Source organism: Amphibalanus amphitrite, unplaced genomic scaffold (genome assembly GCF_019059575.1).
Source record: "Amphibalanus amphitrite isolate SeventyFive unplaced genomic scaffold, NRLGWU_Aamphi_draft 001539F_arrow, whole genome shotgun sequence".
Classification (NCBI taxonomy): Eukaryota; Metazoa; Arthropoda; class Thecostraca; order Balanomorpha; family Balanidae; genus Amphibalanus; species Amphibalanus amphitrite.
In genome coordinates, this window is record NW_024883032.1 from 2,447 (window position 1) to 18,527 (window position 16,081).

The following is a 16,081-nucleotide window of genomic DNA, read 5'->3' on the forward strand; positions in this document are numbered from 1 at the left end:
TCAGGTTAGGTTAGGTTAGGTTAGGTTAGGTTAGGTTAGGTTAGGTTAGGTTAGGTTAGGTTAGGTTAGGTTAGGTTAGGTTAGGTTAGGTTAGGTTAGGTTTGGTTGGGTTGGGTTGACTATGTAATCCCTGGACACTATGAACTCTGGCCCATTCAAGGCACTGGCCATTTTGAACACTGGACACATCGTGCCCTGGACATTATGAACCCTGGCCATTTCAAACACTGGACACATCGTACCCTGGACATTATGAACCCTGGCCATTTTGAACACTGGACACATCGTGCCCTGGACATTATGAACCCTGGCCTCTTTGTATTTACCCTATCTGCAGCCAGTTGGCCACTTTTGGACCATGTAATCCCTGGACAATGTGAACACTGGCCAATTCAAGGCACTGGCCAATTCGAGCACTGGACACATTGTGCCCTGGACATTATGAACCCTGGCCTAAATAATACGCACCCGTTATCATCGTCTTCAAATCTAGAGCGTCGTTCGAAAGGTTTAAATTAATGTAAAGTAAATACAAAATATAAATCCCTACCTATTGCAAATGCTTCCTCAGAAATTAGCTGAGCCGGCTTCCATATAAGGGATAATGCTGTGAGAAAGGTATAAAATAATTGATCATGTCTCTATAACTCTATTTAGTTTAACTCTTTATTATTAATTACTATTATCATTTTGTTGGTTTAGGCTCACTCAGTCTAACGAGATCACTTCAGCGCCGGAAGGATGATAGGAATTAGGGAGGAGGGGCGACATTGGTCTGGGCGAGCACCCTGGTGACCCGCCGTGGCAGAGCTCATCACGTGGACAGGAGCCTCGCTAACGGTCACAGCATTACGCCTACAGGCCTGCTCCTGGGGTGGAGCTACCCGCATGGTATAAACTATACTGGTGACCGTCCAGCCCGGGCCAGGGGGTTGAGGTGTGGAGGAGAAGGATTTTAGCATCCTGAGGATGGAAACGACAGCATAGAGGTTTAACTCTCTACTTATTATAAATGAGATGCTACCAATGACCAAATATATTTTGTAGAAGAAACCTTTCCGACCTAAAGCCATTCATTTTTCTGAAAACATGCATTCCCTCGTTTTTTTTTTAACGGTGGTCAGTTCACCTTTGACTCATTTCTCTTCCACACAGTCAGAATCACCCTGCCGCATTTCGGCGCCGTCATCCTGTCTCAGTCGGCACGGCTCATCGGTCTGTCAGACTGTCTGTCTGCGCGGCCATCCTCGGCCCGCGGGCCGCCGTGCTGCCGGACCCGAGATGGCGCTGCAGGTCCCGGCGGCAGCGGCGGCGGCGCAGCGGCCACCGCCCCTCCGTCAGCTGACGGGTCGGCCGGCCGGCTCGCCAGTTCCTCGCCCCGCCGCGCCCCGGGCACACACAGTGCGGAGAGCGGTCGCCAGCCGCCACCAGCCGGCACAGAGAGTCATAGACACGCGCTGGACATAAGGTAAGTGATGGATGTGGGGAGCTCTGGCTGGCCCTCGCGTATTGTGACCTGTTTTTGGTGGTTCTGGGAGTTGTGATTTACCCCTGATCCATGATGATGAGGTATGAACATTGAACATCTTCATTTTTGAAACGTATCCCGGGTCTTCAAGGCGATAAACTGCTCCTAAGTTAGTTCACAGAGTGTTTCCCAGGGAGTATATTCGATCCAGGGCAATTACCCTATAAAGTTGTCGCGCCATTTCGATTATGAGCCATTTCCGGAAACCGTGAGAAAATCGCGACTGTCGTGGGTGTGGCTGCTTGGTGACTTCCGGCAAGGAAAGTCTCGCCTTGAAGGTTGAACAACTCATTTTCTCAGCATTTCATCTCGCTTGGCTGCCCTAGGGAACACATTTAAGCGGATCCTTCTCTTTTCCCCATTTCTCTGAAATGCTCCGGTTTAATTCGGTCTGGTTTTCGACGTCGAGCGTCGCCGCGCTGCGCCCTCGCAGCATGACGTCACCCGGTACGTCCTTCCTGTCTCTGCGGCTCGCCACATCCTCCTGCGTCTCGGACGGCCGGCGGCGCCGCGAGGGGCCCTTCGGCGCCGCCGCCGTCGGCAGAGCGGGGCTGTTTTTAGCCCCGTCGGCGGCGGCGGCGGCGGCGGTCGTCGGGCGTGGTCGCCGCCGCTCTATCGAGCGCTGCTCAGCTGACTCACGCGACGCGAGGGGACTGCGGCCCGGGGTCGGTCCGGGACCCTCCTGTCCCCAACGCCGACCGAGGGGACACGGAAGGTCGTGACGTGCACGAAGGTCAGGAAAGTGACTGTTGTTGTGGTGTTTTGACCAGGTGTGACGACGGCGCAGGTAGAGGCGCGGTTATTACCTGCAATTTTAAGGAAATGTCGCGAGGTACTCGTGGGTAAGCGATGAAGCTAAAGAAGCATGAGGCTTCTGAAAAGAGCATGGGAAGGATGAGAGATTCGTGAACGTGGAACAAAGAGAGCAATGCAAGCTTACATTTGTAAGAGGAGAGGGATAAATATTAGATCTGATGGAATATGTATCCGGTGCATCGTCTGGTGGGGTCAACGGAAGGAAACCGATTCTGGCGGTCTGAGGTGTCATAATACTCGACTTTTATCCTGATCGATGTATCTAAAAACGGAAGTGACTCTGTGCCTATGTTACGAGCGATGCTTGATTTAGCGAACTCATTGACCATAAGGTGGCTATAATTGGCTATTGCTTAGGCAGCTTCAAGTAGCTGCAAACGACCCTGCCTCTGCTGTCCCCCGGGCTTCTTTGCAACGCAACCAGATACATCCTGCAGTAGAGATATGTGCAACACAACACGATCCAATCATGAGTCCCTGATACTCCTCTGCAACGCTCGGCGATCCTATTCGCTCTCCCCAGTCGCGGTAACTACTCCATCACGAGTCAGCTCATTAGGGACGTGCCGAGTCACCCTGCCGGTAATTACGTCGGAAATCAGCCGACGCACCCCGCCGCGGCCGGCCGCGTCCCGTATCTGTGAGACAGTTCTGATCTGCTGGAAAACATTGAACGTTTTTGTGCTGACGGAAAGCTGCAGAAAGTTCTACGAGATGCTTGCAGGAATGATGAGAGATGTAGGATGAGATTCGTGCACAGTGCAGCTGCATATTTCGATATGATTTTGAACCGTAGGAATCGTGAGGCTGCATTTGACCCTGACTCCAGAAACGTGACTCAGAGGTGTCTGTTGTGACGGACTGAAGGTCCTCTGGCCGTCCACTGTCAACTGTCACTCGTTAGTCGCTCGTCTATCTCTCCTCTGCCGCAATATTCATGAGACTGCAATGTACACTCGGGGGCAGATTGATGTTCCACAACTCTTTATCCACCGGGTTCCTATGGCTCAGCATTGGCAGCAGCCGCCTGGTACCGGTAGACTGTGCCGCTTCACTTACTTGTCAAGCGGCACAGCCTACCCACCTGTATGACACCGGTCTGAGTCGGTGGCTGGAAGGCGATGTGGGCCGCCTGTGACGTCAGCGCAGCGGTGAGGGCCGAGCCCGGAGGCATGGCTCGGGTCGGCGCGGCGCGGCGGCTGGCGAGGACTGGGGAGTGAGGTGGGGTGGGAGCACGGACATCGCGTGGCTGGGCGAGTGTAGTTAACTTTCGCATCTCAAGGCGCCAATTATTCTACCTAACAATTGTGCTAAAGCAGTTGTTAAAATGTCCTATCCCCAAGACAGCGCCTATCATCATACTTGCAATGCACATTACGACACACTTAAGCGTGGCAATGGGACAGCCGATAGAACTTATGTCACTCGTGCATCGAGGTGCGGAGCTATATTTTGTATAACATATTAGTATTAAGGCTTTGATTGAGCAGATTGGTGTCTATTGTTTCGCACGGCAATCGTCCAGAGACGTGGGAACTGGGGGTTATGAGTAGTGCCGCAGCCAACGCTCCAATTTAAAGCGATTATTACTGTTGCTCTAATATGTGGTCGCAGCCTCCAATAGCAAACCGTTCCAACTAGGAGCCAAAAAGTCGGCCATTCAGGGGGATTCGAACCGGGCTTCTCCCACCGGCCAATTCACGACACGAGCGTTCATCCACTGAGCTACCGAGAATGGTCCTCGTCTGCACAAAACAAAATGACATTCACCCGCTGACCGCCAATGACAGTATTGTGACATTTGATCGCGTTTGACCGCGGCGGGTGGTCGCTGGTTTCGGCAGCTCAGTGGATACAGGCTAGCGTCGTGGGGTGACCGGTTGGAGAAACCCGGTTCGAACCGTCCCAGGTGCGCGACTTATTTGTTCCTAGATGGAACGGTTTGCTATTGGTGGCTGCGACCACACATTAGAGGAACATAAGAGTTGGGACGCCGCGCTATCCAAAAACCCCAGTTCCCACGTCTCTGGACGATTGCTGTGCGAAATAATAGACACCAATGAGCTCAATCAAGGCCTTACTACATATCTGTTAAAAACAATGTAGCTCCGCAACTCGATGCACGTGTGATATAAATTCTATCGGCTGTCCCAATGTCACGTTTAAGTGTGTCGTAATGTGCATGGCAAGTATGTTGATAGGCGCTGTCTTGGGGATAGGACATTTTAACAACTGCTTTAGCACAATTGTTAGGTAGAATAATTGGCGCCTTGAGACGCGAAAGTTAACTACACTCGCTCAGCCGCGCGATGGTCCGTGCTCCCACCCCACCTCACTCCCCAGCCCTCGCCAGCCGCCGCGCCGCGCCGACCCGAGCCATGCCTCCGGGCTCGGCCCTCACCGCTGCGCTGACGTCACAGGCGGCCCACATCGCCTTTCAGCCACCGACCCAGACCGGTGGCATACGGTGTGGGTAGGCTGTGCCGCTTGACAAGTAAGTGAAGCGGCACAGTCTACCGGTACCAGGCGGCTGCTGCCAATGCTGAGCCATAGGAACCCGGTGGATAAAGAGTTGTGGAACATCAATCTGCCCCCGAGTGTACAACTGCGACATGCGACTATCATTCCAACATCGCAGTCGATGACATTCTGGCACGGCGTCCGGTGACATTGACCCCGAGACAGGGGCGGGGCGGGCCTGCGGTCAGCCGCCGCCGCTGCTCCGGCCGTCCGTCGTAGGTGACGGCACCCGAGGAGCGCGCCCCTCCCCCTGGGGGTGTGACGTGACGTGACGACACGCCGTGAGCGGTACCCCGGACACGTGGTCGGCCCGCCGCCATCAGTCACGGCCCGTCACCATACCCTGCACAGTGCACGGTGCACGGTGCAGACGCCAGCTGTCGACAGAGGGGTGCACCAACCGCCCCCGGCGCCGAGCGGGGGTCGACGCCTGAGGCAGGTGGCGACGGGAGTTGAGCCGGTGGGATGTTCTACGCAGCGGGAGCGGTCGTCTATTTCCGCTGACTTCATCACCGGATCTGCGTTTAGACGGAACTGCAGTTCGGGCTCTCGGCCAGCCGCGTCGCGAACAATGCCACCCACGAATAGCGCGTCTCTGTTTCACGGTGGATCTTTGGTGACACAAGTAGCGGAGCTGGTGGCCGACCCGGCTGAACAATAGCTACTCATGGCAGCCCCTTCCGCTGGGCGGATCTCGCAACCTCACGGTCACCCCGTCCCCGCCCCCGTCCCGCTCACAGACAATGCGAAGCTCGCGGAGTCGCCAATTTCCCGCAGACAATGAGCGGCAGAGTAGGGGTTGGTGGTCTTGTCTGTCTTCCCCGGTCGCTCTGCACAACCGACCCTTGCGCAGACTGTGCTCTCACTCAACTCTCATGACTGCTATCTTGAGGTGACACTTAGTCTGCCCCTCCCTCGCGTCGTTGCACCCGGATGAGTTATCTAGCGTGTCATGCTGCTCCCCGTCAGCCACTTATGCGATAAACGAGTCATAAAACTGCACTGCCGCCGCCGCCGGCCGTGCTAAAGACGTCGTCATGGGCTATGCTGTGAACGGACCGTATCATGACAGATTAGCAGAAGCACCGCAGAAGAGCTGTGTGTTTCTTTACATTGAAAACTTTAAGTGGCTGTCCTTGAAAGAAGTATCGGTCAACAGCACTGCAGTCCGTGAGGTACTCCTCCATTGCTGTTTTGTGGTTCTGACCGATCATGACGCCTGTCTGTCGGCACGGCCAGGCCGGGCTGCTGCTCGCCAGATCTCTCGTTCAGCCCAGCGCAGGCCTCTGCAGGCCATGCCTCTGGTCCAGACCAGCAGGCTGCCACTCTCCCTACCTCTGTCCGCGTTCCCACTCCATCTGGATAATAACGCCAGCGGCACAAAAACGTGGGGTCGAGCCGCACGCACTACTGGATGCGTGCGTGCGGTCTGCACGAGGGGGAGGGAGAGAGGTGCGTGTCTCTTGCGTCTAGGGGCGTGGCTAGTAGGGAAGGGAGAGGGTCGCTCGCTATATCTAACGCTGCGCTGGTCCATTGGCTGCAGTTTAGTGCAAACGCCGCATTTTCCACCGTGCCGCCGGAGCAGGGCGGTGGTAAAAACTGCACCGCTTTGACTGTGTCCCGTGCGTGACTTTACCTCGTGTGGCTGCAGGGGAACGCCAGCCTGTCCGGTAAGCTTCGGGCCAATGCGCCGGATAGCGTGGCGCGATACCTTCATGTCGAATCCATTGTGGCCCAATCGGCGTGACATTGCGCTCCCGGCTCACAGTGGCCGAAAATTGCCGGCCTTTTGAGGCACTTATTGCATCAACTCTGGGCATGAATTGTAAATTAAATCAGCGATGGTAATCATGTGTGTCACTTGAGATATGCGGGGCTCACCTTTCACCTGAGGTCATGGAATGGCCTGTTCATTGACGTCGAGGGGTTTGGCATGGTGACTTATCTGCGATTTGCATCTTAGCCTTATTTAGGGTTGAGACACGATATTCCTACCATTTGCGACACAAGCTAAATTCGTATTGAGCGTCCTGGGATCGGATAGCCCATTGTGTTTGAAGATACCTAATCGGATATTCGCTTTGACCATGCCGACTTTCTGGTCTCGGGTGTCGAAATAGTCAGTGTCCGATGTTCATTACATTTCTAGCCATGTCTTTCGAACCTTCCTCACGCGCCCCGATACCATATGCAAATATCGATCACATCAGTAACCAGTGATGTAGCCCCGTAACATGTCGTCGTAGCGTGACGTCATTCGTGGCTATGATGTCACACACACTGTCATCGCGCATCCCTGTCAGCGACGGGCAGGGTGGCGCACGCTTCCTCCACTGTCGAGTGACATTGTCGAGCCATGTGGACGAACTCTCTGACCCCAGAAGACAGAATTCCGCCGACAAGGTTTCAGTAGCAGAAAGGAAGCCCCACAAATTTTGCCAAATGTTGCAGAGACCTTTGAATCGATCGCCCCGAGAAGATTACAGTGCAGGTCTTCAGCAACTTATCTGCTGTGGGATTTCGCGACGGAAACCTACCCGCACCAGAGCGACAATCTTGAATGGAATTTATGGGCACGTGACCTTTCAAGGCTCTGAGGGCAAACTTTGATGCTTTGATTGTAACGTGTGCTGCTGGGTCTTTGACTCACCGGAAACCTTTCAGTGCAACAGAAACCCAAAATTGAATTGCATAAACGCAATGCTACTAGACGACGACATATTCCTGGATAATGGATACGGATAGCTATTTACGTATAACTCGTTCAGCGCATATGTAACTAAATTTGTATCCAAACAATCTAATAAATGATTGCGAGTCGTTAATTTATTTAACCCGGCGGCCGCTGGGCCTCCGCGCCACCCGCCGGCCGCTGGGGGGGGGGCATATAGTTGCCCCCCCTTTACTTCTGCGACGATATCGTCGCAACGCGAAGAGATAGAGAAGCGAAACTTTGCAAACATCTTCCTGAATACCTAGCCGAGGTCGTGTCCAAATTTGGTGTCGATCCCATTTGAAATGACGTCACAGTGACGTCATAAGTGAAATTACAGATTTGCGACTCTCATATTCCTCACGATACATCGGATATATGGGACCGAATATAAAGGGCCGATTATTGGTCAGAAACTAGATGGAAGTGTAGTTAGATGTTTTAGGATGACAGCAGGTGCTGTCTAGTTCATTAACAGTTGAGTTTCATGCTGAGCGTCATCAGAAACGGTCCATATCGGAAAACGACAAAACTTTATGACGTCACTGTGACGTCATCTTAGGTGCTACAACCACCAAACTTTCCTCAAACATTGCCTAGGTATTCATTTGAAGCTATGCCAAGTTTCACGCTCGTAGCTCATCAGGTTTCGGAGATATTTCACAAAACGTAAAGGGGGGGGGGCAACTTTATGCCCCCCCCCCCAGCCGCTCGTGGGTTAAGCAATCCCTCTTTTTAACTACCAGTAGTGGCGCAGTCTCGGTCGCTACTCGCTACCAGTTAATAACCACTGAGGCGGTAAAGTTCACCGGAATGTTTCACGCCGGCTGTTTTTTACTGGCCGCTCGAGTTCGGCGGCACGGCTTGCGCCACTGCCGGTCGCGTCATCGGCAGCCCGTGTGGCCGTATGGGGATAGAACACACTGCGTGGCAGAGGCTGGGAGCGGCTCCAAGTAACCACACTGCCCGGTTCCATGGAGCTACCAAGGAGTGTCAAATGAGCGACTGGAAACGACAGAGGAGTGTCGAAGGAGCGACTTGGGAGTGACAGGAGTGTTTTGAAAGTACCCAAGGGATGTCTTAAGGCCCCCAAGCCTAATATTGTCTTAGAAGCGGCTGAGAGTGTGTAGAGGCCACGAAAATAAACGTGCATGTATGCAAATTTAACGAACACCCAGGGGCGTTTGTTTAGAATGTTGTTATTTAGGTTCGAAATTTCCAACAGTAGCAGAATATCATGAGTCATGACCAGTCCTCGATAGCTATCCTCGAACTGCGCAGGTGGAGAGGAAATTGGTTAGCATCGGATGGAAAGCAGCATTGATCAGCGCTTGGGTGGTCTCCCCGAAACGCCGCTAACGTGTCACTGCATCCAGAGGAAGTCGTAACATTCCAGCCCGGACATCAACTTCCGCGCTCTTGGTGTGGAACGAAGCGCCAAAAACACCGGCCGTAACGTGCCATTTTCATGTCTCGACGCACCACTTTGATTTATATGGTTTCTTTTATAAATTAACCGGCATCAAATGGCCGCTTCCCAACTGCAGTACCAATAAGCCGTGTCTAGAGGTGGCGATTATAAGTCTTCCTTTAGCTCGCAGGGGATGACGATCGGTTCACGGTCTAACCGAGCCGTCTGTGTCGTGATAGAGTGCCGGCAGCATTCTCAGGGTCACTGTGCCGGTCGAACGATCTGCGGCGTTTTCACATGGCTGGACAGCTCAATGCTGACCTTGGTCAGTGCCCCGCTCCCACTGTCGACGGCCCGAGCACGGTCAGAGCACGACCAGGGCACGGCCAGGGTACGGTGGAGCACACCAGGGCACGGTCAGAGCACGGCCAGAGCACGGCCAGAGCACGCCAGGGCACGGCCAGAGCACGGCGGAGCACGTCTGGGCGCGGCAGGTCGCCGTGGTGGCGCCGCCGCCGCTCGGTCTTGACAGCTCGCCGATCCTGTTACAGTCACAGGAGAACAGTCTGTCGGTGCCGCGGTGGCTAAAAAAGGCCCGGATGGCGCCCGGCTGACGCCGACCGCCCTGGCGAAGTATGACATACTCTCACACAGACACATAGACTGAGCGCCGCCCGACAGACTCACACCTACATACAGAAGACCAAGATTGGTTGGCTCTGACCTTCGGTCCCGCCCTCTGGATTGCATTTCTATTCCCTCCTCTAAAATCTCAAACAGCGGCAGCCTCGTTTCCAGCGAAAATCTTTCGACAATAGCCAAGCCTTTGTTTCGGTTTTCTGTTCTATTCTCGATGGCGCCTCAGCCTCTGACACGTTTCCAACTTAAAAGCGATGTTTTTCTTCGAACTTGTTTCGTTCTGTTTTCCACTGGTCTAGACGCTGGACTTGCATTAAAACTTCAAATGGCTCAATGCACACAAATTTTCTGGAGTGGCAGCCCAGCTTTAAAAACCAGCCAAAGAGCCCCGCAAGCGAAAGAGTCAGGCGTGGCAGGCAAGCATGCTCCACTGGCAAATCCCTCCAGGAACTGACAATCCCTCTTCTTAGTGGATTCTGTTATTGACTGAGTCCCCTGCTAAAATTGAATTGATACCCAATTTAATTATTCCTTGAAAGCTGCAAAACTTTAAGTCTCGACAAGCTGATTGCTTACACTGTCGGAGGCACTTTCACTGATATCAATGCATTGATTTGAATAAGTTCTTTATTTATATAATTGTGTGAACAGGAAATGGTAACTCGTGGTCACCTGCAACAGCATGACATCAATTTCGTAGCGAAATGCAATTAATTTGCAGTCCACTTAATGCACTTTCCCACCGTTTAATTAACTGTTCTTTCGAAACTTCAATATCAAGCTGCAAGCTACACAACGTGGTATAGCCTTTCAATGCATTTAACAGCAAGGCTCTCCTAACAGAAGTCGTACGATCACGGATCAAAGTAATACCTCAATTAATACAAAGAACGAAAGGTAATCCTGTTCTGTCATAATATATCGCGAATGTTTCCCTTTCCTTCCATGCAGCACGGCTGCACGATGTAGGACTGCGTTTGTCATGTTAGAACCGTACTCTCAGGAATGGTCGACGGGAGATGTTATTGGAACTGAGCTTGGTGCAATTCTGTAAGCCATGCTCGTTGGTCTAAAATTACCTCGGCGCAGGAACGCTCACCGCCATAATGCTCCTCCGAAAATGTTGATTGTTTGAATCAACATTTTCAATCCGAAAATCTTTGCGTAGTATCGGAGCCCCTTGCGACTAAAGTACTGATTAAACTGCTCTCCTAAATCCTTGTGATCGCTTATATAATTTGACATGTGCGTCACAACGTTGAACGTTTTCTCGAAACTTCCAGCGCGGCAACGTCGGATGAAGCTACGTCTCAGTAGCTTACATAATCGTCCCTAGATGGCAGCAGTGGTCTACGCCTGTAGGTATGCTGTACCGCCCAGCACGGCCGATGATATTTACAAGCGTAGAGAGGTTCCAGTATTTCAATCTGCCATTATTAGAGAAGATGGGACTGCGATTCCCACAGGCGTCACATCTGTGCATTGGAGTTCCCGGTATCGATCGATACAACTGGAGCATATTGCACAGGTGTGCAGCGTTCATTGAGCCAACATCAATCACGCCGAACCGTGCCGGGCCACATGTCTCCTGCGGTGGCCTGCGCAGCTGGCGGGGGGGGGGGGGGGCGATACCGGCGCTGCCTGCCCGCTCTCTGCGACGCACGAGCACTACGTGAGTCAGGCAGCGAGTCCCTGAGCAGGGTAGCAAGCCAGCGAGCCGGTGCGCGGCGACCCCAGCGCCGCCCAGCGGCAGCCATGGCAAACCGCCGCGCCGGAGATACGGTGCAGTGACTCATCGGTCTACCGCGCCGCGCCGCGCCGGCCGACCGCCGCCCCGCGGGAGTCGGCGGCCGTCTCCGCGAGCGGCGCCGACGCGACGTCGCGTGCTCAGTCGGGAGCGGCTCCTCACCCGCCGCCCCCGCACGGCCGCGGAATGTGCGTCACACCCCAGTCGCCGCACGCGCCGCCGTCGTCTTCACCCGCCCCTCCCAGCCCAGCCCAACCGCGCCGCCGCGCCTGGCCTCGCCTGCCCAGCCCAGGGAGGAAAACTGGGCACGTCACGGCGACTGTCACCGGACAGGGTGTGACTGGTGACGACACATTTCACTGCCTGGAACTAGCTGCCCTTAGAGCTCGGTCTGGCGGCGACGGTAACGGCGGCGGGGTGACACTCAGTCTGCCTCTGAGGTCACAGCCCAGCCGACCGCGGCGCGGCGGGGGTGTGGACGACATTCCTAGCACAGCACCGACGCGGCCAGCGAACCCGCTGTGGTATATCCACCGCCCGTGTGGTGAGAAACTGCAGCCGCGACGGGCGCAGCTGGAAAGGCGGACAGGCATGCGACTCGGCGGCGGTGGAGCCCTTTCGCCGAGTTGCAGGCGCTCCGCTATCTCCCTCGCTGCACCAACCCGGCCTCTCCCGGCGGCCTACATTCCATTTCCAGGAGTGACCGATCTTTGCGAAACGGTGTCGGTATTAGCAGCGGCGGCGGCGGCGGCGGCGGCGGCGGCGCCCGACACACCACATTAGCGGTGATGGAGCCGGCCGACGACTCTGCCCGCGGACGGAGGAGCAGCGGACCGGTCGACGGAGGGCGGGGCGTGCCGGCTCGTGCTATCGGGCCGTGACCGCTCGTGACGCGGCCCGGTCGTGACGCGGCGGTGATGGCCGTCGTTACACGATGCGCCCGCGCCGCGCCGCGTGATGGACGCGCGTCTGTCGGGCTCGTCCCGGCGACGACGGCCGGCGGCGGCCACTTCCGGTCCGGCGCGGCCCGCTCCGTGACGGCACGACGTCGAGCCGCTGCTATCGCGGCGCTGAGCTGACGCGGCTGTCGGTATCGCGGCGCTGAGGAGCCAAAGCTGAGCGAGAGTAGCTCTCAGTAGATTTTGAACTTAACTGAGGACTCGGTAACTTAGTGATGTGCTTGCTTGCTTTCGTCAGAAACCTTTGACCCTGAGCAGATAGGAATGTTGACCGAATTCCTAACTGACCAGCCCCCAGTGGGTCGAAGTCAGCAGCTCAGCCGAGGCACCAATGTTTATCGTGGGGCCCATGCGCTGTGCATGCACTGTGCATCGCTTTGGCACGGCTCCGACAGCGCTGTCGTTGGAAGAGGCGTGATGCAACTGGCGGCGTCTCTGTAAACATTCTCTCCGTCTCTGTCGTGTTGCCTGTCCGCCCACCGGCCGGCCCCGCCCTCCTATCTCCCCCTGGCTCTCCGTGGGTCATCAGTCTCGCTGACATGGAGAGACACCACCAGGCGTTGACCGGCGTGCCCCCTCAGCCCCTCCCCCCGCGCACGATCGGCCGATCACGGTGACTCACCGCCCCCCCCCGTGCCGCTACTCCCCCCAGACCGGTGGACCAGTCAGTTGGTCTGCACTGCAGCGGCTCCATCTAGGGACAAAACCGCCGACTGGGCCGGAATGTGACTCAGCGCTGCTGGGCTGTGGAGCGGCGCGTGGGGTGGGGTGTGGGGAGGGGGTAGGTGGTGAGGGACCGAGCGTTGAAATGAGATCTGTGCCGCCGGCTGGACTCCAGGGGACCGTATGAGTGACACGTCTCCCACGGCGCTACTGCAGGGCGCCTACTCGGAGCCGCCAATCTGGAAGAATTTCTGCACCGACACCGACCGACTTTTCATCTGTCGATGTCTCCGTTCGTCTGTGACGGTCTCCGGATGTTTCCGGACGTTCGTACTTCGTAGTCGTTTTTGGTTGTCTCCGCAAGCTGAGCGAGACTTTTTGTGGGACAGCCCCCGATGTTGTCCATCGTGGCACGCTTCCGTCTGCCGTATCAGAGTTTTCCAGTCGGCCGACCGCATATTGAAATCCTATGCAGGGGCGGCGTCGTACCCTTGCAAATGCTGATCTTCATCAATCTCCCGTCCCGGCGGATGTTCGCGCCAGCGAGCTGAAGTGGGCCGGCTGATAGGATTCCGATTCGCATATCTGTTTGTTGCCTCATCACTTTTCATTCTGTTCGTCTATTGTTTCCGAATTAAATCAGCGCACGCAATCGTGGCATCACGCGGGAGCCAGACGGCGGTTTGTCAGAGAAAGTGGCCGGCCGTAGCTGTCTGGCTGCCGATGCGTTTCCCACCGGCAGCCCATTCTGGAGTCGGTGTGACATCACATTAACCAAACTTGGCGTCACCGGCCTTTCTAAACACAATCCCACCTCACCGCTTGGCGGCCTGTTGGCTTCCCTCGTCCGTCCGTGTCCGCTGCCTTTCACACCCTGTCACCGGACTGTCGTACGCCCTGTCTCCCGACAGTTAGGTCCGGCAAACAATTTGTCTCTGTTGGTGGTCGCATTTGGGCCCATTCAGTGCCATGATTAGATCAGTGTCTGTCTATTGTCCCAGCGTATAGTTCCGATCTGTCTGGCGCTGGACAGCAGACAGCTCAGCCGTTGTGTGTCGTGCGTCCGTCCCCTCTCTCCCTCCCTCCCCTGCTCTACCGGCCGGCTGTTTAAATGGCCCGGTCGATGTCCCCTCCCCGTCCCCCGGTGTAACTGACCGCGCGCCGCTGCAGAGGGGGAGAGAGGGGAGCAGACGCGTGCCGGGAGCGGAGCTCAGAGCCAATCAGCACTCGGCGTCAGTGGTCCGCGCCAGGTGGTCCTCGCGCGCCGGACGCCGGTCCGCCGGTCCGCCGGTCCGATGGTCCATTGGTCCACCGGTCCGTCGCCCACGCCGGCACACCGGACACGGGGCGAGCCTAACCAGCAGGTGGAGATTGGCAGTTCCGAGCTGCCGACCCTCCCAGGACCGCCCTCCGCCCTACGGCCGGCTGACGAAAAACGCCACTGGACGTCTCCTGTCTTGACGACGCCCTGGTAGATGTTTGATTGATGGCCAATCCTGTTATATGGATCTTATGCTTTGAAAAGATGAGCAGAAGCTGCGTCGGTGTATTTATTTTTACGCACTCTCCTCCAAGAATTTCATGGATTACTATTCACTGGATCGCCAAGGATTTCTAATCTAACGGTATGGATCTCTTATAACACACGCTGAGAGCGAGCCAGCTAAAATCATTTCGATTCGCTCACCCTCGAGCTCCGTACGGTGTGCTCTATTAATGGCACTGCCTGCGTTTCGTGCCGGTTGGCTGTCGTACGGTTCTCGCGACACGACAGCCATCATGCGTGCCTCGCGACTCGGAGTCGGTTTTTATCGTCTGCACGGTGTCTGTGTCTCCTATGTACCGTCTGTTGTCTCCGCTGCGCTGGTCATCACTGGCCGTTACATTCCGGCGTGGACACCGTTGGGAGAGGCGTGGGTGCCGGCTGGATGTCGGTGGACACCGGTGGAGTGTGGACACCGGTGGAGTGTGGACAATGGTGGAAACAAATCGAATGAACGCAGTCGAGAGAATGTCGGCAGTCGTATACGGCCGACTACGTGCTGCCGGCTGAAACCGAGCTACATCTCCAAACGGAAACGGACGGAGACTCGGGCAGCTCGACAGGTACTCAAAATTCAACCCATTTATCCACGACAAACCGACGACTGATAGGCAAATGGATAGATCGGAAGCTATCAGTTGCTCGGTTGACAAATGGGGCCAGTCAGCAGCTGCAATGGCGCAACAGAAGTTCGGTTTGACCTCAAATGGTAATACAGTGGATGGGCCAGGTAGATGATAGCTGCGTGTTTGTCTTTTCTTCTGATAAAGCAGAAGTTCATTTCGGTTACGTTACGTTCTGTGTAACCATTTCAGCGTTATGAGCCGCTAACGAACTTTTATCTCGTTCGGTATTTGATTTAGCTCCAGTGATGCATGGCTTACTAATGCACCAAGGAATAAGTAATCATACACAAAAGTTAATGTTTCAGGAAATGCATGCATAAATTTACGTGCGTCATTTAACGCTCAAGTTAGAACAGTAATCATCTTCCGCTTTTCTTATGAGCCATCACATTTGTTTATTTTGAAATCAATTATATCAAAGGGTCAGCCAAGCGGCCGATAGGGGCACCAACTGTGAATTTGGGGCTGCAAGGTCTGTTGGATTTGGTGCAAATCGGGGCTACAAGGCTAATGAACTGGGACTAGTCGGGTCAGTGGGTTAGCCGTCACGCCGAGGCCTGCTGGGGAGTTGAACAAGTGCTACAAACGCGGTCAGCCGCCGAGGCCAGCAGCAACGATATTCCGAGCGCCGGCGTTCCTGTGGCTAAGATCAGAGTCTGTGCTGCCCGATAGACGCGAAGACAAACATAATGCAGCGGCTCGGCTGTGATAGGTGGGCAGATGTACTGCAGCCGGCGGTGTCAGAACGTGCCAGAAGTGTCAGTGGAGATGGGCCAAAGGAAGCGCCAGTCGCGTCATCTCAGTCTGGCCTACTGAATTTTCTTCCGCCTCCTGTCCGTGTCTAGGCTCTTGTCCTTGCTGGTCTGCGCCGTCACGGTCGCGTTGGAAAGGGATGACACCAAGAGAAGAGCGGGAA

The 16,081-nt window shown here is 55.2% G+C and overlaps 1 protein-coding gene across 1 annotated transcript in view; it reads left to right on the forward strand.

Annotated features, from left to right (window-relative positions):
- The first annotated feature begins 1,343 nt into the window (after window positions 1-1,343).
- The window catches only part of LOC122373705 (mucin-5AC-like), a 44,340-nt gene continuing 29,602 nt past the window's right edge, over window positions 1,344-16,081 (forward strand). The window contains exon 1 of the mRNA XM_043352020.1: window positions 1,344-1,468. The gene's annotated coding sequence lies outside the window, so the exon portion shown is untranslated. The remainder of the gene's footprint in view (window positions 1,469-16,081) is intronic.